This window comes from Equus caballus, chromosome 18 (genome assembly GCF_041296265.1).
Source record: "Equus caballus isolate H_3958 breed thoroughbred chromosome 18, TB-T2T, whole genome shotgun sequence".
Taxonomy (NCBI): Eukaryota; Metazoa; Chordata; class Mammalia; order Perissodactyla; family Equidae; genus Equus; species Equus caballus.
Genome location: NC_091701.1, coordinates 28,021,505 through 28,046,067, shown reverse-complemented (window position 1 = coordinate 28,046,067; position 24,563 = coordinate 28,021,505). Strand labels below are relative to the sequence as shown.

The 24,563-nt window shown below is 39.3% G+C and overlaps 1 protein-coding gene across 48 annotated transcripts in view; it reads left to right on the top strand.

Annotated features, from left to right (window-relative positions):
- The first annotated feature begins 9,079 nt into the window (after positions 1-9,079).
- The window catches only part of GTDC1 (glycosyltransferase like domain containing 1), a 423,749-nt gene continuing 408,265 nt past the window's right edge, over positions 9,080-24,563 (top strand). For 14 of the 48 annotated variants that reach the window (XM_070240836.1, XM_070240832.1, XM_070240831.1 and 11 more), the window contains exon 1: positions 23,300-23,449. The gene's annotated coding sequence lies outside the window, so the exon portion shown is untranslated. The other 34 variants (XR_011428191.1, XR_011428192.1, XM_070240809.1 and 31 more) reach the window with 26 other exon arrangements.

Here is a 24,563-nt window from a genome sequence, read left to right as displayed (position 1 = left end):
AAAAATATCCAGTGAAACACCTTCAAGAAGTTAATTCTTCTGTGTATGTGTATTCTTGACTTGACATTTAGGTCCTTTCATCATTTTTGAAAAACCCTTGGACATTACATCTTTTGGCAGTGATTTTTCACCCCATCTTTTGTAATCTGCTCAGTCTCATGATTTATAAAAGATTTGCTTATTAGCAGTGACCTGCTGACAGTAAATTACTTTATTAAGCTCTTTCTTTGAAATATACTCCCTCCTTTAACACGCCCATCTACATCCAAAGGAAAATCAAATGGTAGGGATGCAAAATGAAGAAGAAAAAGCCTATGCTTACCTAACTCGATTTCTGTGCTCAACCTCTTTAAATGCTAAAATAATATGCCACCAAAAATCTTATTAAATGTCTTTTAGGGAAAACAAATTACTTTTCAAATATTCAAACCTACTGAAAAGATGTAAAGCTACCAGATTACCTAACACTGGTAGTCTTTGCTTCACCCTTGATGTTCAGGTAATTTTTAAAACCCTCAACTAGCCTGGCAAAAATCCTATTTCCTTTTTTTTGCTTCTACTTTTTAATAGCAGCTGATACTGGAGAACAAAGGTGTCACAGAACAAAATGAGTCACTATCCAAACTATGAGAATGCTAGTGTGAACAATTATTGTACATAAATTAGATCATAGTACTTCATTCTCTTGCTTGGGTACAGCTAATATAGTCCATCCTCTTGATTTTTGCAATGTTTACTACAATAATGAACAATTTGGTTAATCTGCCTGTAAAAATTGATTTTGTTTGTCCTCCAATATTTTGTACTAATAAGTATTTCCCTTTAAAACATAGCTGGTTCTGCCTCATCAACTTCAGACTTTCATTTTTGAGTGAATCTTCTAATTATAAAATCATCCGGTGACAGTCTGGACAAAAATGGCATTCTGGTTAATACTCACCACAAAAGAATATGGATGCCTGAATTTATACCAATGCACATTCCCCCTTATTAAAAATGGAAGAACATGCAAGTTAGTTATTGACTATAGTTATGACTATACAGTCATACTGTTTCAGTAGGCAGAGACAAACGTAGGTGCTAACTATTCAGACAGAAATAAAAAAGTATTTGTTAAAGGAGGTCAGATAGTTTTACGTGAGTTAATTTGCAGAAGCAAATTGAAAACTTGAAAAGTTCTGATGATAGGCGACACCAATTGGCATTTTCTCAAACATTCTGCTAAAAGAAAAGAGGGAAGTTTGATAACATCAAGATCAGCTTCCCTTTTGTAAAGTTTTCTTAAATCATAACTTCTTTTCTATAGGAACAAAAGCAGCATGGCCCTATTTCAAAATGGGGACAAATAAATACTAAATAGAACTGAAAAAGATTTCAATGTGTCCATTTCATATGGTTCTTCCACTCAACTGCAGGAATGTTATGTGGATTTGTTCAGGAATTATTGAAAAAGCAACAGGAAAAAGAATACAGTACATTTTTTTTCTCTATTTGGTCTATGAATTAAGGGAAAAGTGATACAAGAAATGTTATTAACTGTACTCTACTCACGGGAGCAGCAAACTGTAGCTAGCCTGTGTTTTGTTTATTTCTCCCTTGTTTCAAAAAAAGATTTCAGGCACCTATAAGATTTTTGAGCAAGAGCATAGTTACTGACAAAAGAGTCTCTGAAGTGCTTGAGAACCCGTAAGAGGAGGGTTCTCCCTGCTCCTTCTTTATGTGTGTATGTAGCTCTCAAACAGTGATTTTGAAATGCTTTATAGCAAAAACTGGCCTTCTGCTGTCAGAGAGAATGTTTCAGGGGTAGATCAGCAAATAGTATAGATCAGTGACTTCTGCAAAGTGTTTGGCCTCTATGGAAATCATTCTTCCATCATTCATGCTCTCCACCAAAACTGTCTGATTCATCCTTCCCACAGGTCTCGACCCAGGTGTGTGAGGGCAGCACCCAAAGTACAGAGAGGGGTGAACCTCTCTGTTTCAGCATTGCACACATCTGTGAGGTAAGAAATTAGGACTACAAGTGGCGAATGCCAAAGAAATTTAGTTGATGCACTTAAGGACTGAAATTTAAGCAGCAAATACAAATCAATCCACTTCTGACTGCCATTGGATATGGGAACCCCATCCATCTGAGAGCCCAGAAGATGGACTGTTAATGATATGTGACCAAGATGGAGAAAAAAAGAGGATCTAAGCATGACAAGGACAAAGATATTTTTCCTGGGCATAATAGGTTAAAGATTTCACTAATTTTTTAATTTTGGGGAGGATTGGAAGGTAGTGCCAGAACTGAACTATATAAAGAACATTTTTTTCTACCATACAGCATACTATTTGCGATTTTTGTTTATCCATGTGTTCTTAAATGATCTGTTTAGTAAATTGTGCCCAGCTTATTCCATTATCCCTTTCTGCCATTTTAAGGTCCAGGACTTAAAACTGTTTCTGCAATTGTGAAAGAGAGATATCTAAATCTGGTTGTGTTCTTCAGGAAAGGCTACACAATACTGGCATAGTTAACAATAGCAGACCACTCAGCTCTTTAACTGTTAGAGGTTTACTTCTAGCTTATAAGAAATCTCTTGAGAGTCTAGTTGCTCTCCAGAGCAGCTCCCAAGGATCCAGGGGTGTTGTCTTCTTATAGCTACACCCTCTGGAAAATGGGGCTTCCAGAGCCACAGGGGCAGGGGAGAAAAGTGCTCCTAAGAACCTTGGCTGGAAGTGACAAACTTCATTTCCCCTCAAGCCCACTGGTCAGTACCAGTTACCTAGCCCCAACCTAACTACACAAGAGAGTGGAAAAATGTAAGAGAGCCACATAATGCCATTGTCCCTGACATATCTGATTACTACAAGTAAGATCTGTGCTAAGTAATACCTCTTCTAGAAGTCTTTCTCAAACATTAGCAAATATAAAATCATGCAGGAGCTTGTTAAATGGGCAGATTCCCAGGCCCGTATGTCAAGTTTAGTTTTGCTGAGTTGAGGTAGAAATAATACCTTAATCTGACTTATTCTACCAAGGTATATGTGTTGCATGGTGCATATGGAAAGAAGACTCTGTATGGTGCAGAGGCAATGTAAGAATTCTCTTTAGGGGACTGGAATGTCAATGAAATGAAACTAAAATTCAAAAACCATTCATAAAGGAAAGTCAGTGTTTTTTTAAGTCACCTCTTCTATACACAAGGGTGTCCATTTTGCCCTATGGTCCTGGGAAGTTGGACAAATATCCCACCATGCCTTGTAAGGACGAATGCAGCACTACCAAAACCTGTGTGGAGAATCACATTAGATCAGGGCCTTTGTCGAGGCTCCTTACTTTCTTCTCAGGTTTTCTTCCTCTTTTGCCAATTGCTCTTGTACTTGACTTGGAGAAAAAGCAATAAAGGAAAACATCACGTTTGCTTCTCCTCCAATCTCTAAAATAGGGTCATTTCATTCTTTATTTCCCCTCAGATTGTTACTGAGACTTCGTGCTTGTCAGTTGTTATTCTTTGGAAGGAAAACTAGAAGAAAAAAATTAGATGATAATATGAGTAATTTTAAGTGAAGGCATGCACAAAAACTTCTTGAAAATCAGGTTGCAGTATGCATTCTTATTTTAGATTTGCCCCTGTTAACATAGTCTCAATAAACAGGTGCATACACTTCCCCAAGCTGTCACTGTTGTTTATTTAGCCTGTATGCTTCAAAATCTACTGATGGATGATACCCAACCAGCTTGAAGCTTGACTTTCAGAAACCAGAGCCTTGAAGTTTTAATGAGACTTTCTTAAAGCGTAGTCCAAAGAGTTTGTTAGAACAGGAGCATATCTCTCAAAGATACCATAGGAGTATCACATTTGTATGTTAATTTTAGTTCAGCAAATAGGAAAAATGATTATGAGTAATAGCTCTCAGCTTTTAGATAGTTCTTTTCATGTTCAAAGTGCTTGACAAACATTAATTAAATCACTGGCAGTCAAATTAGATAAATATGTTCTCTGTATGTGCATAGCTGTACCTTCCATGCAGAGCCTTCTAAATCACATCGCTGCAGATCAAACATTTTTTTGCCATCTGAACTTGGTTGGCTGACACTGATTCCAAGCAACAGATAATTACTGGAAGGGCTAATCATGAGGAGAGATTATGTAAGCTTTCTTTGTTTTTAAACAAAAACATGAATTTATCCTTGATAAAAGGTACAGGATGAACCACAGTATAAAATGTTTCTGTCTCTAGTCCAGAAGGTAACAGCGATAAAGCAAATTCTCTCGCAATGTTGGAATAGCTAAACCCTAATTTAAAGAGATCATTTCATCATCAGAGAGTACATTTTATGCTTCCTGGGCTACTGATGTTTTTGGCCTCTTTAGCACCAAAAATAAGAAGGCTTTTCATGCTAACTATGGTATTGATTTCAGCAATATGGTAATTGTTCATTAATGCTAGGAATCCTGTTCACTAGTTACTTGAGGAGCATTTGGGCCAGCAAATTAAACACAGAAAATTTCATGATTATTTTTAGAATAACTTATACTTCTTTTTCCTTCATTGAATTTAATGAAGCTTTCCAAAGCATCCCAAGAGATTAACTGCTCCCAATGGACCCCAAAATGAAGTACATTCCAAATAAAAAAGAGTACTAATAGCATTCCATCTTTCAATAACTCCTAACAAATTAACACACTCTACCCACCTGTATCAGACAATCAAGAGAAGACATGCACAAGCATGTGCTGCATGTGTGGACACAACTTGGCCAGAGTCAGGCTTGATTTCCTCAAGATGCTCAAGCTGCATAGCTACAAATAGAGGAGACTTAAGTTTCCCCTTTCATTCTGACTGCCAAACTAGCCTAGTCTGTTTCCAGGGAAGAAAAGTACTAATTAATTGTCTTGCAATTTGCTGAACAATAGAACATCTAGTTCAACCAAGTTGTCTTTTTGGAAAGACTTTGCCAAAGTCCCTCTTGGAGTCATGAAAGCTGTTCATGTGGATCTCACAGAATGGGATTTGTTTCTCTTCAACAGACGTGCTAACCTGTATGCCTGTAAACCTAAAATCTGAGAGATTCCTCTTCCTTACTAATGAAAACCTGGAGTTCAGCGAGGTTGTGTGACGTGCTCAAGGTTATACCCACAGCCAACATGGTTTAGACCGGACAGGTGGCAGTAATGGAATCAAAACTGACATGGTACTGCATCTGCTGTAATGTTTCTGCTGTTAGATTCTTGCATATCCCAGGAGTAAGAGTGAACTTTCTCTGAATACATTTAGAGCAGGGAGTCATTGATGAACTGATTTTTGGCCCAGAAAAACATATAAGATATGTTTCTGTGGTAAAAGTTTGTTTTCCCTTCAGTATGGAGACATAATTAGACCTGGCTGGGAATGTTTACCTGGATTTAAAGATTTAATAGTATCCCAAACGTAAATAGCTTTAAAAGGTAACTAAAATGTACATATGCTTTTTACCTTTTGAGTTGTCCTGATTCTTACAAAGGTCACTGCCTTCATTTCCTCACTTCTTACCACCCCACCTTATGAAAACTCTTCTCTTGGAATTGACACATGACATCTTTCTTGTTAATTATACTAGCTTTTATTTAAAGCTTATTCTCTTTGACCTTTTTGCTGCATTTGATACTGTGGGCTTTCCCCACCACTGACCACCCCTCACAAATACCCAACACTTCATCAGCTTGACATTTTTGTCTTCCTTGCTAACCTTGCCACCAACCTCGTCTACCTCACATCACCTCCTGCCCGGATTATCACGCAGGCTTCCATCTGGTCTTCCAGGTCCTAATCTCTTCCTCCTCTAATCCAGAATGCCAGAGTGACTAATCTTCCAAATATCCATACTTTAACTTGACCTCAAAATCCCTTCTTACCTACAAGGCCTTACTTACCTTCCCTGTTTCATCTCCTTCACTTTCCTCCTGGCTCTCTACACTCCAGAAACACTTGGCCTTTTCTGGTCTCAAACACAGTAAGCTTGACCCCTCCTTAGGGCTCTGTACTTTTACTCTCTGCCTGAACCGCTCTTCTCCAGGTTCCATGATTGCTTGTTTCTTTCATTCAAGTCATTGTTTAAATGTTCCTCAGAAACATCTAACCTACTTTCCAGACACTCATTTTGACACCTTCACATTTTATTTTCTTCAGAACAGTTATTACTATTTAATAGTTTTGTATTTATTTGTTCCTCTCTGTCTCTCCCAAGTGGAAATCAAGCTCAATGAGAGAAGAAAGTTTTTATTTCACCTCCAGAACCTAGACTAGTGCTTAAACATTAAAGAAAATTTGTTGACTGATGAACACTATAGATTATATTATTTCCAATCCATTCAGCTCTATTCTCCACTATTTCTAAATAAGCACACTTTACAGTCCACACAGATTGCCCATGGAATTTATTCTCCGCTGGGTCAGGTGTGTTGACCTTTTTTCTCCAACCAGATTGTAAGTTTTTGAAAGGCAGAGGCCCTTTTTATACTTTTCCAGCCCTCTAGGCCTAGCAGAGTGCTGAGCAGCATTTGGTACGTATTTAACAAACACTTATTGATTTATTTCCACTGTAACATTATATACTGCACCACTGAGCATTTTTACATTAGTAGGGCTGAAACGGAAATAAAAATAGGTCGACCATAAAAACACCAGCACAGGGCCCATGACAGGGTGAAAGCTTGCTTTCTTACCTTCTAATTCAATTTGAGTAGCAAACTAAAGTTTTCTTGATTGGGGACATGATGAATAGGAGGGTTACCCTGCAAAAATTTCTTGCTCCTTTCTCCAGTAATTGTACCTTTTGAGTGCTGACCATCTTCCAACTCTAAGGTGTCAAGGTCTATGTGTACCATTATCAACTCTAGCCACAATCCTAACATCATCTTGGACTTCTTGCTCTTCTTTGAACCCTCTATATACTCACGGAACCCTCTAAGTCTTTTCCTCAGTGGCATTTATGTCTAGTACTTCTTTTTAAATCCCACTTGCTACTTCAGAACCCGACAAGGTTATAGTCTCCTGTCTTGTCTTCACCCCTCTCCCCCTGCCAAATCCGCCCAGAATGATCTATTAGATCAAGTCAAATTTCTCAGGCTCGAATTCAGGCCCTCTATCAACAGTTCTACCCTATCATTTCAGCTTGGTTTTCTATTGTTTCTAAAATGAACCTCCTGTCTTTTTTTTTTTTTTTTGAGGAAGATTAGCCCTGAGCTAACATCTGCTGCCAATCCTCCTCTTTTTGCTGAGGAAGACTGGAGCTGAGCTAACCTCCGTGCCCATCTTCCTCTACTTTATATGTGGGATGCCCACCACAGCATGGCTTGCCAAGCGGTGCCATGTCAGCACCAGGGATCCGAACCGGTGAACCCTGGGCCCCTGAAGCAGAACGTGTGCACTTAACCGCTGTGCCACGGGGCCGGCCCCTGAACCTCCTGCTTTAATTCATCTGACCTCCTAACTTTGCCCCATTCTTCGCTTGCTCATTTTCTTCTCAGCGCCTTTTTTCAAGTAATTTCCTTTACCCTTTTCCTATAAACCAATCTAAATTTTACATTTTCGTTTTTGTCCTTTTAAGAAGACTTCCCTTAATTTGCATGGATATTTTCCAGTTTAAGATTTGGATTTTACAATTGAATCCTTGGTTATTAATGGTGAATTGTTTATTCTTTTATGTTTCAGATTTTACCTCCCCTGTAATGTTGTAATTTTCTTGATAATAGGAAATTCATAATTGTTACAATCATGCACAGCTCTTGGCATCTCCTAGGATGAATATGTTTGGTTGGGACATGGCTCCAGAGACCTGGCCAGAATTGCCTTGATTATGAAAATGAACCCTGACTGGGTGAGATGGAGCTTGTGCAACAGGAATCCTTGAAACTAGTGGGACAAAATCATCTTTGACAGCAATACCTTCCTAGTTAATGCCAAGTTCACTTTCTGAGTGATGACTCACACCATCTAGGCAAAACTGCAAAGTCAAAGACATCAGATGTGAATAGCTTTATGTAACTGGTAACTATAAGCTAGATGCTGGCAGGTATGTGAGACAGGAGACTTGAGTTTGAATCCTGAATTTGTTTCCAATTAATTTAAGAAATTTTGAGCAAGCAACTTACCCTCTCTGGGCTTCAGTTCGTCATCTGTAAAATGAAAAGATTAGGCTCCAGATGATATTAAGAACTAGCTAAGTCAACTATAAAATTACACGATTGTATTTCCAAAGCAAGGAAATGGCAGCCATAGCCTTTGGAGTTTTTCCTATACTTGTTCTGTGAGATAGGATTTCTTAGTTTCATGTGTAGTTAGGAACTCTTGCTTTCGGCTTTTGGCATTTACACTTTTCTGTTTCCCAATTTGTGTTAAAGTGGATGGACAGGTGTTTTATTAGGCTTTCAAATGCTTGTAGTGCTGTTGTTCAATTCGATGGTGGTTTTAAACTTTGAAGGTCCACATAGAGCCTGGATTTTGTTTAGAATGGAAGATAGGGTCAAATATTCAATGTAATAATAATAATGTTTACTCACATAATTTAAAGCAACTTGTGGATCTAACTCCAAAGGCCTTATCAGTTTCCTTTATTTTGGATGTTTCTTATTTCCACATCACAGCCTAACTCTTCCAAGCTGCAGTTTTAAAAATGAAGTTACCAGACTTCCAGTTACATTTGCAGGTTTTGCCTTCTCCTGACTCATTTAACCCACAAACTCCTTCCAAATACAAAATCCTTCAATTCAGAATCACAGAAATTTAAACGTGGAAGGGACAAATTCCTTATTTTGCAGGTAAGAAAACAAGAGATCCAAAAGTTCCTGGTGCTCTTTCTGTTGACTATGCATTCTATAAATATAAATGCTAAAGTGAGGTTAGGTTGCAGGGAATAAACATCCAAAATCTGTGAATTGTAAGCCCCAAAATTCCATTCCTTGATATTTAAGAGTCAATTAATACATTATCGCAGAGAAAGTATACATGGCAACTAAGCAAGTTTGCTTTGTGACTGTTAACTACTCAATGGGACTCTTTTCAGGTTAAGTGGGACCGCGAACGTTCAATTGTCGAATATTCAAACTGCATCAAGTGTGTGGAGTAGTCAGAACCGAAAGGACACGCAAAGTGTAGGTAAGGGACAGCGTGTGAGCCTGCCAAGAGGGTTCCGAGAGGGGGCCAGAGGGAGAGAAATAAGGACGCGCTGGCGATGCAGGGGCCGGAGGCGCGAGCTGCCCAGCAGGGAGAGGCGGCAGGGAAGGAGCCCCGTACGGCCGGCGCTTAGCCTCCCGCAGGCCAGGGAGAAGGACGCACCAGCAAGAACGCTGCAGGAGGAAGCCGAGGCCGACCTAGGGAGCAGAGAAGACCTTACAGAAGAAAAGAGAAGGCGCCAAAGCGAGCTCAGAACAAGACTGGGGGGTTGGGGAAAGAGTACAAAAAAATTGAAGAGACGGACAGAGCGCTGACAAGAGAGGGGAAAGGGCGAGCAGGGAGGTGCGAAGCGAAGAGAGCGCCTCGGGCAGCGGGCAAGTAAGGAGGTGAGGAGGGACCGTGAGCCCAGGGGGTCGGGGTCCTGCGGACCCGGCGCCCGCAGCGTGCGGACCGCGCCGGGGCGGAGCTTTGAGCGCGGGGGCCGGCCGAAGGGGCGGGGCTTGCGCCTGAAGCGCCCTGAGGCCGCCGGCCGGGAGGGGCGGCGGCGGCGGCGGCGGCGGCGGCCGCGGGGGAGGGGCACGGCGTCAGCGCGTCGCCGGCTGGGCCGCGCCGGTGGCCAGGAGGGAGAGACGAGGAGGAGGAGGAGGAGGAGGAGGAGGAGGTGAGTAGGCTCCGGGTTGGGGAGCCGCGCAGGCCAGCGGGGAGGCGGGGAGCGCGGCCCCTCCCCTCCCCTCCCCGGCGCCCGCCTCGCGGGGCCGCGCGGCGCGGAGTTCCCAGAGGGGCAGCGGCGGCGGCGGCGGCGGCGCGGGGAGCCGGGGGGCGGGGCCGAGGGCCGCCCTGGCGGCGCGCTTCCTGGGCGCACGCGCTGCGCTTTCCGCGCGCCCCTGCCGCCGGCCGCCCCGCGTTGTGAGCGGGCGCCTCGGTTGCTGCGGGTCCGGCCTCCTGAGCGCGGGCCGGTTCTGATTTCATTTTCTTGGGTTCTGCGCGTTGTGCGTACCTGCTTCGCGCGGCCGCGAGGGGCGGGGTGCGGCGCGTCGCCCTGGCGTGGGGAGAAGGGAGGCCGGGTTTCCGGGCTTGACCTGAGGAGGCTGACGGGCCTCTTCGCCGACCACGAGGCTGCCAGGCCGAGTTCCCCGCGACGGCGCCCCTGGCCTTCCTGAAGGGAACCTTTGCGCCCCGCCCCGTTGTCGCCTTCACTCCTCTAACCTCCCCAGCCCTCACTCCCCGCTGTCAGCAGAGGCTCCACGCTTCACTCTGCCGCCCCAATCCCTGCTCTCGGCATCCAGCATCTTGTTTTGATGGGGATGTCGGCAGTCTTTTGGGGGGGAGCGGAGGGGGTAGGTTCTCCGAATTGAAGTCCTGTAAATCCAGCCATGTCCCCTACCGCGAAGTCGCAATACGACATTTATTTAACCTTTAGTCCCAAGGGAGTTTTTTTCTTTCTCTCGCAAATACAACTTTTAGAGTCTGAGAACTGTACTGCATTAGATTGCTTTTGAGATAACTCTTACGTTAGCCCCTGAGGCAGTGGGATGGGAGGTTCTAAGAGAAGGCTTTACATTTTTTCCTTCACTTGTATCACAGTTTGAAATGGAAACGGTGAGTCGACGGTGATTTTCCACACGGGGTGGGTTTCAGAATGCAGCCCCCGTGTGCCCTGGCTCACCTTGGTGGTTTGGTGCTATTCCTAAGGTTGATTTTAAAGCTCAGCAGAGTAGTCAGGTAGAGGAGCTGCCGAAAAGAAGTTCAGTCGAGTTCAACAGAGCCATTTTGTTGGAGTCTATTAACCTGTTTAACCTAAAGCTAAAGCATGGCACAAGTTTCATCTAGGAAGCCACATACCACGTGCAATGTTGAGTTTTAATTAGTGCATTCCAGGTCTGATGTGGAAGAGATTCTCTTCAGCTCCCACTCCCTTTTATTGCATATTTTTCTTAGGATCTCGTATTTAATGGAACAGTTTTAGTGTTGAGGGTTGGAGGAGTACCTTTTGAGTCATGAAGCTTTCTTTGACAAACTTGAAAACTGAATAGGTAAAATCTGAACCATGATACTGAAATAAGGTAGGAAACTGAAGTTTATAGCAGTACCAGTTTGAGAAGTTAAGATGGCTTTTTTACTCTCCTTTTGAAACCGTGTTGATATTTTAATCTTATGGACCACAGAAGTACAGAATTTTCTATTTGTAAGGAACTTTAGAAGTTTAATCCAACCCTGTCATTTTACAGAGATAATCAGAGTTTGTTGAAGAGGGTTAACGGGAGCTGACTAGATCTAGTTGACTTAATTAACTAAACACTTAAGTAGATAATTCAGACCTCCCCAATGGATATTCCTGCACCAAAATTTGTTCTGATTTTGGTATCTTAAAAAAAGCCAAGTAATCACTAAATTTTCATTTTTTTTTTCTGTTTTGAGTATATGCCTTAGTTTGTGATTTGGGTCCATTAGATACAAATGATACAAATTATTTATAGTTAGGAAATGTTTACATTCTATCAGTTGAAACAGTACTCCAGTTTTTTTGAATTTAGTAATTATTTTCACTTCATGAATGTTTGTTCATATTCTTGATTCAGATAGTCTGTGTCAGCCCCAGGATATTGGCATTTAAAGAGTCTTAGAGTTATGGTGACCTTGACGTTAATTAGAAAGGCAGGTCCTATACCTATGTAGTAATCGAATTACAGCATCTTCATCACTTTTCTCAGTGGTCCTCAGAATGCAGAAGTCCTGAAGTCCTTGCTGGGGTGGAGTGAATTCTTTGCATTTCTCACACCCCAGTGTTTAGTGTAGGCATTTGGCAAATACTTCTTGGCTTGTCTGCACTTTCCCTGATGGGGGCTTCATGAAAGATGGACCGTGTCTTATTCATCTATGTATGTCTAGTGTTAAGTATAGTGGGTACTCTGTAAATGCTTGTGGTCTTGTTGGCCTTAATCAAACTTAAGAAGGTAGCAGAGTGCCTGGAAGTCATGAATCATGATATTGTAAACTTGAAATAACTCATTTCCGTTTTTGTGTCGAATCAGATACTTTGTTAGGGTGAACTCCAATATTGAAAAAGTTAGCAAGTGTCAAGTATTTTACAAAAACTGAAGGAAGGAACATAACATTGAGGATTTTGTTAACATTATTTTATTCACTGTGACATTGAGAAAGGACCTCATTATTTAAATTTTTGATAGAATACCTCAACCGAGCTAAAATAATAGGAATTTTCCACTGGAGCAAAGTTAGACAACCATGAATTGAGTGACCCTCTAATTGTTACCAGAGGCCACATTTTAAAGTCTTGGGTTTTACTTTATAAAGATATATTTTTCAGCCTATAGACCTTTGTAAGGAACATGACTTTTGGAGGTCAGACTACTTTGGCAGGCTGACCTGAAATATTTTAAACTGTTTTAGGCTGTATTTGATATGTCTTGCTTGGTGTTGGTGATATTGACAAAACAAAAGGACCACTGTGTTTTTTTTTCTTCTTAAGCTTATCTCCTCTTTAGTTAATAGATCAGAATAGTGTGTTTTGTTTATTTAAAAAAAAATTAACTGAGGAAAATTTTCAAGCATTTCTTTTGGAAAGTACCACCATTCCATCCTTTGAATAGCCTTGGAAAGTAATGTTTGGGCAAATGCAGGGCCAGCTGCATAGAGTGATTCGCATTTGAATATGTAGAGTTATATAAATAATAGCTTTCCCAGGAACAACATCTTTGGACTACACGCATTTTATTTCTACTGACACTGTTACTGAAAACAATTGTACAGAAGACTAGGATGGTCTTTAATTTATGGGGAGCAACGCATTTCACATCTATCATTGCTGGTTCTTGTGTCAGTCCCAGTCTACCTGGCCTACCCACTGCCAGTTCTGTCCCTTCCACTTAGTTCTTGAATTGATTTTTAAGACTGAAAATACATTAAGACCCCCACCCCCTTCAGGAGGTGGGATCTGGAATTATTCTGGTGCGTTGAGCATCTCTTGCTTACAGAGGTATGGTGTCTCACTGTATCCCTGGCACGTACTCAGTTTGACTATGAGATTCGCGTTTTTAAAAACCCTTTACTCATCAGTTTTGAAATATAGAGCATAAATATCTTAATGAAGTGTGTGAGACATCTGGAATATTTCAGTATAGGTTTATATGGAATTGGGGTATAGAATCATCAATAAGAATTAGTAAGAATATCTAGTTCTTTTCCCCCATACTTGAAGGTTATACTTAAGTCATTTAAACAGATGACAATTTTGTGGGTTTTTTTGAGTTATTTATTTTTATTTTTTTGAAGATTGGTACCTGAGCTAACATCTGTTGCCAATCTTCTTTTCCTTTCTCCTTCTTCTTCTCCCTAAAGCCTCCCAGTACATAGTTGTATATTCTAGTTGTGGGTCCTTCTGGTTGTGCTATGTGGGATGCTGCCTCAGCATGGCTGGATGAGCGGCGCCGTGTCTGCACCTGAAATCCGAAGCCGGGAAACCCTGGGCAGAGCACATGAACTTAACCACTTGTCCACAGGGCTGGCCCCTGAGTATTTATTTTTAAAAATAATCAGAGGAGCAATTCCATGGCCTTTCTTTAGTAACTGTTAAATAGTCCATAGAGTTGATATGTTTCTTGAGTGGTTCCTTTTTGTATTCCAGGTCCCGGTGGATCTGAAGCCTTCTTGTAAGCCTACTTAAGACAGCTTGGCCAACTCTCTCTCTTTGTCGTCTCCTCTTGCCTCAGGGAACTGGGACTGTTTTTTTCAACTGGTGCATGGTTGGGGTCCTACTTCAGTCTGGGTGGTACTTGCAGAGCCAACATACTGTGATACTGCTTCCTGGACTCATGCTCACTGAATTGGTCCCATAGGAGGACAGGTCAGCTGAGAGCTGGGCTTTTTGGCTGTTACAATTTGAATTTTTTTTGAGGGTCAGCTTTTCATATGCATCAGGGACTCTAGGACATCCTGGATTCATCCAGTCATTGCTTAGATCCCTTTCCTGACTACTTTGCTATTGGGTTCTCTCCCTTTTTATCTGAGTCACTGAGTGGGTGATTTTTATCCAGTTTCAATGGTAGCTAATTATTTTTCAAGTGTTTGTTTTTTCTACCTGTGTCTTCTCTTAGTTTTGAGCTTTCATTTGACCAGGTATCTCTTATACTTAGTTGCCATAGCACATTTGTTTATTATCTGTCTTTCCTTCTGGACTATGTCTACCTCAGGTGTTGAGACTGAGTCTTTGCTGTTCCTAGTGGTGTCCTCAGCACTCAGTACAGTGCCTGACACATAGCAGGTGATAAATAAATATTGATTAGGTATAAATTCATCCCACGACTAAGTCTTTTATCAGTATGGGAAACCAGTGTTCATATAGAAATTTAGAAATCATACAAGAAATTCAGACATTTAATTTTCATCATTAGTACTAGGGGCTCTGTGTATTGTAAATTATAAGCATACTCACATAAAAAATAGCTTTATCAGTCATCTGCAGGACATTTATTTAAGAAGAAAAGGTGAGGCTGGCCTGGAGACCGAGTGGTTAAGTTTGCGTGCTCCACTTCCATGGCCCCGGTTTCGCTGGTGCGGATCCTGGGTGGGGACCTAGTACCTCTTTTCAAGCCATGTTGAGATGGTGTCCCACATAGCACAATTAGAAGGACCTGCACTAGAATATTAGAACTGTGAACCCACGGGCTTTGGGGAGAAGAAGAAGAACAAAAAACATTGGCAACAGATGTTAGCTCAGGTGCCAATCTTTTAAAAAAAGAAGAAAAGGTATATAATTTTCACCATATATTGTTAAGTATTTTGCATTTCCATTTTTCTTGAGTTTGATTAATATGTATGTATTATTTTATATTTCTTACACATAAAAGTTGTTATGGCACTATAAAGAAGTGAGTTTAATGGCCCTATTTTTGTTCATTAGTAATTATATACTAAAGAGTAAATTCTCATTAAAAGGCCCTTAAATGCCTGCTCATAAAAACGAGAGACTCTTTGATTTTGTTCTGCACACAATCCCAGTTATTGTATTGAGGCAAGTCATCAAACTCCTTAGTAGTCTAAACCTTTAATTTGGTTTCAGAACAATAGTCATGTATTGAATACCCAAATTACCATATCTTTAGCAAGTACTGCAAACACTGTATTAAAAAGGTAAAGACCATAACTTTTCTTGTAGAATTTCTTGTGCTAATTTTTTAAAGAGGACTTTTGAACTAAATTTCCCATGAAGGCCAACATCTATACTTTTTAGTGATAGTGGAGTATATGTGTATGTGTAGAGAGGAGGGGGGTGCTGATTTTTGTAGTGGTATTTTTAAGTGGACAGTTTACTAATTATGTTGAGGTAAACACTTTACAACTCTAAAAGGAAACTTCAATTATCTGAATGAAATGAGGTACATGAAATTAATTCAGATAAGTGGGGGAATCCTTAGTGTAAATGATGCATGTCAAGGAACATGACCTCAATCTTGACTTTTTTCCTCTATATATCTGTCAGCTGCTTTTACATTACTAGAGTGTGATTCTTTTTGTCACGCTAGGAATCATTGATGGGAGGAGGTAAAGTTTGCTCAAAATTTTTTTTTCTCATTTGCTACAGAGGGAATCCAGAATGTGGTATTCTGTGACAAGTATAATTGCTCCTCTCTCACCTATACTGCCTGCCCTTTTAGGTGGTATACCACAGCCTTCCATTTTGTCACCTTCCTGTCAAACGTCAAATGTATGTGGGGACTCCTTGAGAAAGCAATTTGTTTGAAATTAAAGTCACACTCCTCTGTCCAATCTCAAGATGTTTATACTTCCTGCAAGTTGAGTTACAAGTTATAAGGGTGAATTGAGCTGGATAAACTTTGCTTTCTTTCCTGTCTCCCTTAGGTTTAATATTAAGCAGCATGACACCTTTTACAGATCCTAAGTCAAAATAAAAATTTTACTGATTGATCAGAGTACAGGAAAGTTTTAGGAAAATGATTTCTGCTGCCATTTACTAAGGTTTACAGCATTCTTGGGATCCTGGCATTTGAAAGCTATTGTGTAATCTGTAGATAGCCTGTGTAGCTGTGATGACATTTTCCTCTAGGCTTTTTTTGTTTTGTTTTTAAACAGAGGCAAGCTTATCTCAGCCACGGAGATGTGTGCTGTCTGATTCCTCTTAGGTGAATTTTACTTCTTTCTTCAACATTACCTATAAATGCTTTACTTACAGCACCTGAAAACATAGCTCTTTATTTTCCGCATACACCAGCTTCTTTTTTACCTCTTGGTCTTTGAGATATAAGATCATTCATATCTTGATTGCCTTGGATGGAGTGGATATGATATCAGCAAGCTTTGTATCCAGACCTTGTGAGCAATTCCTAGGTCATTGCCTGAGACCTAAAATATATGCAGACAGCGTGATTTAAGAGTTTAGGCTTCAGGGTCAATCCAAACTGATTTTGACTGAGCCATTTATGAACGGCATATCTTTGGGGGAAGTTAGTTACTTCTCCGGATTTCACTTTCTTCATCTATAATATGCGGATAATATCACCTGGGTGTGTTGAGTGTTTTTTTAAAGAGTAATTTTAGCTACATTCATTTGTTGTCATATGCAGATAAATCCTTAATAATGTGAATTGATGAGCTATCTACCTAGATCATAGACTATTTTAAAAGGAAGTAGCTTTTGTTCTATTTGAAGACAGAGATAATCAAATTAGTAAAAATCTTTCCACAAGGAGGTCTTACTTAGTTGTCTTTAAAACTATGTAAGGCTCTTGTAACCATCAGTCTATTTATATACAAAGAACACATTGATGTGGTATGGAGAGGTGGAGTATGTAGTATGCTCCTTGGAGTAAGACAGACTTGGATTTGTATATAGATGATCCAACACTTGGGTAACCTTGGGCAGGGTGCTTTACTTTTTTGATTCAAAGTTTTCACCTGTAAAATGGGTAATAAAAGTATAAAGAATAGTTAAGGGTAAAAAAGGATAATAAAAAAGTTGTTGTAAAGACTTAAGAGGTGAGGTATGCAAAAAGTAATGTCTGAATCTGTAAATACTAGTAATTGTTATTGTGACCTTGGACAAGTGACTTTCCCTTTCTCCACCTCTAGTTTCCTCATCTGTAACATGAATATATCAGAGAACTAGTAGAGTAATTATGGGGATTAGATGAGATAATACGTGTAAGAGCTCATTAAATGTTAATTGCTATTGTTACTTATATTATTAATTCAGTTTCAGAACAAATTGGACCAATTTTGAGTTGAAATGAAAGAATTTGTACAGATGTTTAGTATGTTTCTTATGTTGGGGAGATATAGGGATGGCAATTTATCATAGCTTTCAGTGTTTTCCTTAATACAGCTGTCCCCGAATTGTGGTATACAGATCCGTGGGGGTCACTGAGACACTTTCAGGGGATCCATGAGATTAAAACTGTTTTCATGAAATACTAACTTTTCTCTTTTCCTCAACTTTGACATTTGCCCTGCTGGTACAAAAGAAATGGTGGTTACAACTGTGGGCATCTTAGTAGATACCAAATTGCAGTGGCATCAGACTGTACTAGTAATCATTGTGTTCTTCACTGCTATGCTTTTACAGTAAAAAAAGAACCCCAAAAAACAAAACCCCCAGAGCCAGTTTCACTGAAGAATGTCCTTGATGAAGCAGTAAAGATGATTAATTTTATTAAATCTTGATCCTTGAGCACATTTTGTTTTAATATTCTGTGTGATGAGATAGGAAGTATGCAGAAAGCCCTTCTGCTGCATATCCAGAGTATGTTGGTTCTGTCAAAGAAAACCCTTGATGTGCTTTTTTGAGTTGTGAGCTGAACTAGTTTTTGCATGAAACATCACTTTTACTTGAAAGAATGACTACCAAACTATGATTATTTAGACTTAGATATTTGGCAGTCATTTTCTTGAAAATGAACAAAAGTGAGCCTGTCACTTCAGGGAAAACAACTGACAATATTTGTTGCTGATGGTAAAAATTGAGCGTTCAAGGAAAAATTAAAATTTTTGAAAACTTGTATCACTTGCTCTGCTTTTGCCATCTTCTCAATACTTAAATATTTTTCTGATAGGATGGGTGGTGATATCAATGAATGTTAGTTTTTGCTGTGAAACTAATTAATTATGTCAAGATTTGGGATATCTACATAACTCAATGAACCAGTATTTTCAAAGTGAACATTATTACAAAATTATGGGTAAAAGACTTACAAAAAGCAAGTAAAAGAATACAAAGGGTTTATGTGATATTAGGTTCCATATTACAACTAGCCCTTAAACTCTTAGTTGTCAAGTTTTAGTGTAGTATCAAAGAAGTACATCTCAATTATCTGAAAAGGCTATTAACATTAACATATACTTCCTTCTTTCTCATGACATATTTGTGTGGGGCTGTTCTTTTTTGTATAGTTTAATCAGAGCAACGTATCACAATAGATTGGATGTAGAAGCAGATATGAGAATTCAGCTGTCTTTTGTTAAGCTAGACATAAATTTGCAAAGCTGTAAAACACTATCATTTTTATCACTAAGGTTTTTTTTGTTTAGGAAAGTAATTTTTCATAAAATATGTTGTCCTTTTAAATACATTATTGAAATTTTAAAATGAATTAATAGATACTTAAAATTTTCTCATTTAATTTCTAATATAGTGAATATTGATAATTATACCTCACCTTAACAAAAACTCTTAGAAGGCCTCAACTTTTGAGAATACAAGGGAGTCCTTGTTTACTAAAAAGTTTGAGAACTGTTTTATTAAAGGAAAGAGGCTAGATTCATCAAATGAGTAAAGTTCTAAAGTTTTAATCTTTTGAGTATTCCTTTGGAATATGGACTTCATGTCTTGTTTCTTTTCTTGATTTTAAGGATATGTCACTGGACTTCCGTGTCATTCCAAAATGGGCAGAGCGTTCCTGTATGTGTTTTTAAAGATTTTCATTTTTATTTAAGATTGATGCTACCTATATGGTTCTATGCAGAATTGAGATATGGTTAATAGTCATTCCAGTCAATGTATTCATTCTTGATAACACTCTTGGTTGTGAGCAGTTTTCAGAGCTGTTCACCTTAGCAGGTACCTTTAGGGTTGTAGTGACGTTCACTTTGCTGAAGATAAACTGTCATTTTTCCCTGAAGTCTTGACATTAGGGTAATTTGTCTGCTGTAAAGTCTTCCTGACATTTCATAGCTACTTTCTAGACAGTCGATCCACCACTTAGGAATGAGTTTGTGAATTAGTTATTTACGGCAATATAATATGAATTACAGATGGGTTCTATAGTGCCGTTAATGGTATGGGCATATCCTTCTTCTGGACTGTTAACATCTTCCTGTGGGGAATTATGTTCTGACTCCTAGAAATCTAGCCAAAATACATTCCTCCATTGTAGTCCAAAAGTGGCAAGAAACCCTCTATTCCCCCTTGTGTAGAAACAGGAATGTGAAAGCTTTACTAGAAGCAAGAGAGGCATTCTGAAGCAATGCTCAAGAGACTCAGGTATCTTAGGGACCCAAAGTGGATAGAGGATGGTGGGTAACACTCTCACATGAAGCAGGTATAGAAACGTTAGGCTAACTAGCAGTGGTGGAGGGAAAAAGGAGAAGGGGTATTCTGGATGCTCCTTGGGGGTGATGTATTTCCTTCTTGAGGCAATTGCTAAAAAATAAGAGCTGTTGTAAGATGAGTAGTCCTAGGTTCGGAAATCTTTATAGAGTTTTGTTTTGTTTTGCTTCTTTGTTTGGTTATTGTATGAACTGAGCTCAAGACACAGAATGACAGGCCAGTTGGGAAGGTTGAACTCAGCTTTATAGGCCACAGGTACAGGTTTTTTTTTCTCAATTAAATTTTTTTGAGTTCATAATAGTTTATGTCGTGAAATTTCAGTTGTACATTTTTTCTTGTCTGTCGACATATAAGTGCTCCGCTTCACCCCCTGTGCCCTCCCCCAACCCCCTTCCCCTAGTAACCACTGAACTGTTTTCTTTGTCCGTGTGTTTATATTCCACATGTGAGTGAGATCATATGGTGTTTGTCTTTCTCAGTCTGGCTTATTTCGCTTAGCATAGTACCCTCCATGTCCACACATGTTGTTGCAAATGGGATGATTTTGTCTTTTTTATGGCTGAGTAGTATTCCATTATCTATATATACACCACATCTTCTTTATCCAGCCATTGGTTGATGGGCACTTGGATTGTTTCCACATCTTGGCTATTGTGAATAGTGCTGCAGTGAACCTAGGGGTACATATATTACTTTGGATTGTTGATTTCAAGTTGTTTGGCTAGATACCCAGTAGTGGGATAGCTGAGTCATATGGTATTTCTATTTTTAGTTTTTTTATACTCTCCACACTGTTTTCCATAGTGGCTGCACCAGTTTGCATTCCCACCAGCAGTTTATGAGGGTTCCCTTTTCTCCATACCGTCTCCAACATTTGTTGCTTTTAGTCTTAGTGATTATAGCCATTTTAACGGGTGTTAGGTGGCATCTTAGTGTAGTTTTTATTTGCATTTCCCTGATGATTAGTGATGTTGAACATCTTTTCGTGTGCTTATTGGCCATCTGTATATCTTCTCTGGTCAAATGTCCATTCATATCCTCTGCCCATTTTTTGATCCGGCTGTTTGTTTTTTTGTTGTTCAGTTGTGTGAGTTCCTTATGTATTATGGAGATTAACCCCTTGTCAGATATCTGATTTGCAAATATCTTCTCCCAGTTGGTGGGTTGTCTTTTTGTTTTGTTCCCAGTTTCTTTTGCTTTGCAGAAGCTCTTTAGTCTGATTTATTTAGTCTGTTTATTTTTTCTTTTGTTTCCCTTGTCTGAAAAGACATGGTATTCTAAAAGATCCTTTTAAGTTTGATGTCCGAGAGTGTACTACCTGTATTATCTTCCAGAAGTTTTATGGTTTCAGGACTTATCTTCAAGTCTTTGATCCATTTTGAGTTTATTTTTGTTTATGGTGTGAGATAATGCTGTACTTTCATTCTTTTGCAAGTGGTTGTCCAGATTTCTCAACACCATTTATTGAAGAGACTTATGTTTTCTCCATTGTATGTTCTTGGCATCTTTGTCGAAGATTAGCTGTCCGTAGATGTGCAGTTTTATTTCTGGGCTTTCAGTTCTGTTCCATTGTGTGCCTGTTTTTGTACCAGTGCCATGCTGTTTTCATTACTATGGCTTTGAAGTACATTTTGAAGTCAGGGATTGTGATGCCTCCAGCTTTGTTCTTTTTCCTCAGGATTGCTTTAGCAATTCAGAGTCTTTGGTTGCCCCATATGAATTTTAGGATTCTTTGTTCTATTCCTGTGAAGAATGTTGTTGGGATTCTGATTGAGGTTTCATTGACTCTGTAGATTGTTCTGGGTAGTATGGCCATTTTAACTATGTTTTTTCTTCTGACTCACGTACATGGAATCTCTTTCCATTTCTTTATGTCATCAGCTATTTCTTTCAATAGTGTATTATAGTTTTCATTGTATAAGTCCTTCACCTTCTTGGTTAAATTTATTCCTAGATATTTTGTTCTTTTTGTTGCAATTGTAAATGGAATGGTATTCTTGAATTCTCTTTCTGTAAGTTTGTTGTTAGAGTATAGATATGCAACTGATTTTTATAAGTTGATTTTGTACTCTGCAACTTTACTGTAATTGTTAATTATTTCTAACAGTTTTCTGATGGATTCTTTAGGGTTTTCTATTATTAGATTGTATCGTCTGCAAACAGTGTTTCACTTCTTCACTCCCTATTTGGATTCCTTTTATTCCTTTCTCTTGCCTAATTGCTCTATCCAAAACCCCCAGTACTATGTTGAATAAGAGTGGTGATAGTGGGCATCTTTGTCTTGTTCCTGTTCTCAGAGGGATGGCGTTCAGTTTTTCCCCATTGAGTATGATGTTGGCTGTGGTTTTGTCATATATGTCCTTTATTATGTTGAGGTAATTTCCTTCCGTCTCCATTTTGTTAAGAGTTTTTATTATAAGTGGCTGTTGGATCTTGTCAAATGCTTTCCCTGCATCTATTGAGATGATCATGTGGTTTTTATTCATCATTTTGTTAATGTAGTGTATCACGTTGATTGATTTGCGGATGTTGAACCATCCCCCAGGTACAGGTTTGAGTGTAAGAGTTAATCGATGAACTCGAGGGGCAGTCATGATCAGGAAGAGTGGTGGAGGCCAGGAGAGTATTGGAATATGTAAGCTGTCCACAATGGCCCCAAACAAATTTACGTTACAGGGTGGCTGTTAGAACAGGGGTAGAACTGGTGATCAAGGAATGCTGTTACTCAGCCTACTGCCCTAGGGTCTCTGGCAGGAAATATAAACTTGTAAGACTGGGATCCAGTACAAGAAGCTTGTTATGGAGAATAGTTGGTATAAAGCAGACATCCAGAATCAGGGAAACTTGGGGACTCGGAATAGGCCAACTTTGCAAAACTGGAATTTGACTTGACGCTGAGCTCCTTGTCTTCTTCCTGCCCAGTGGCAATATGGACACCTTGGATTGAGGCAAGGCTGAGCCAGAGTGGAAAGCAAAGTGACTGCAACTGTCTATCCTGGAGTGACAGGCCTGCCCTAGAAATATTTGTTAGATGGATGGATGGAAGTAATGCAGGGGAACAGCTCGCTTATTACACTCAGTTTCTTCATTCAACAGACAGTAGATATTGTTATTATCTACCCGCTAAATATCCTCTAGACCAGGAGTCTGCAAACATTTTAATGCACCAGATAGTAAATATTTTAGGCTTTATGGATTGTATGGTCTCTGTTGCACCTACTTAAGTCTGCCATTGTAGCATGAAAGCAGCCATAGAAAAATACATAAATGAATAACTATGTTCCAATAAAACCTTGTTTATGGAGACTTGAATTTGAATTTCATGTAATTTTCACGTCACACAATAATAATCTTTTTTAAAAAACTTTTTTCAACCATTTAGAGATATAAAATCCGTTCTTAGATCGTGGCTGTACAAGAACAGGCAGTGGGTTGAAGTTTGGTCCATGGGCTCTAGTTTGCTGACCCATGCTTTAGGCAAATAAATGACTATAAGTCATAATGCACAAAGCTTAACATTACTGAAAGACATGTTCTCTAGGACAATGCTGTTGGTGACACTGTCTTGTTTTATAGGTGACACTGATGATAAAAATCCGTTCAAGAATTTAGATGTGACATCTGCCGCAGGTTCAGATCTCTCAGCCATAAGACAAACTGGATACTTCGTAAAGATTGTCATCTGTAATGCACAGAGAGCCAAAATCCGTTACTGAAATTGTCTGGGTGAGCTGCCTGCTGGGTCCAGTGATGCACTAGTAGACAAAGAAGTTGAAAAAGAAGGCTGGCATATTCTTTGGATGACTGGCAGAGTGTGACACCAGTATGGCATCAAGCCCTCCTATGATTCCAAGGACTTCATGACTAAATAAAAATGATTTTTTTTTTTGATGGGGGTGGGGTACTGAAGTAACTGTGATCTTTGCTTGGGAATGTGTAATGTATTATCATTCCATAATGCTATATGGTAATTGCTTTGGTAATCAAACTTTAAAGATCCTGTCTATTTATGGAACTTACGTGCTTATCACCTTTTAGTGTTGGATTCTCTTACTCTACAGAAAATACTGTAAAGAAAAACATCTGCTTAACCTAAAAAGGTTAATTTAAGGACCATGATTTTCACATGGAAGTTTTTGCTTGGGGGATTCTTGAAATTTTGCTCTCCCTTAGAGTATTTAAAATATATTTCTATTTGCAGTACACTACCATACCCAGAATTTTCTTGGAAAACATCCTTTTGTGTAGGCTCTTGAACTTAGTAGTAAGTAGAAGATCATCCCGTGCAGTATTAATGTGCATAGAACAGTTAATAAATTAATAACTATTACTAATAAATATCTTCAGACCCATTAACTAAATTCACTTAAAATGATTTAATGAGCGGGTATGAACTGGAAATAAACCTATGTATTTTCTAGAACTATTGAATCACAAGAAAACTGGAACATCAAAGTATTCTCTGAACCAAATCAGTATTTTATTTGGTTTGAGTCCCTGCTTTTGGAATACATCTATTTATACCAGTTATAAAGGATTTGAAAGCAGTGCTAGGAAATGAGGTGGGTGGATTCTCTCAAAGTTGAATTCCATTTTTTTCTCAGTGAATCTTCAACATTTTTTTCATCTTAGCATTCAACAAAAACTCTGGCAGCCCAGGATATAAAACATAGATTACATTTTATATAGTTCATACAGCTCATCTATAAACAGAACGATTCCCTCATGACTTACCTTGAAATCTTTATTCAAGGCATACACCATTCAATTTGTCAGTGTGCCACTGCTGCTACTGCACGATTTCAGTCAGAGTGCAGTGTAACTAACATAGCCATCCTGC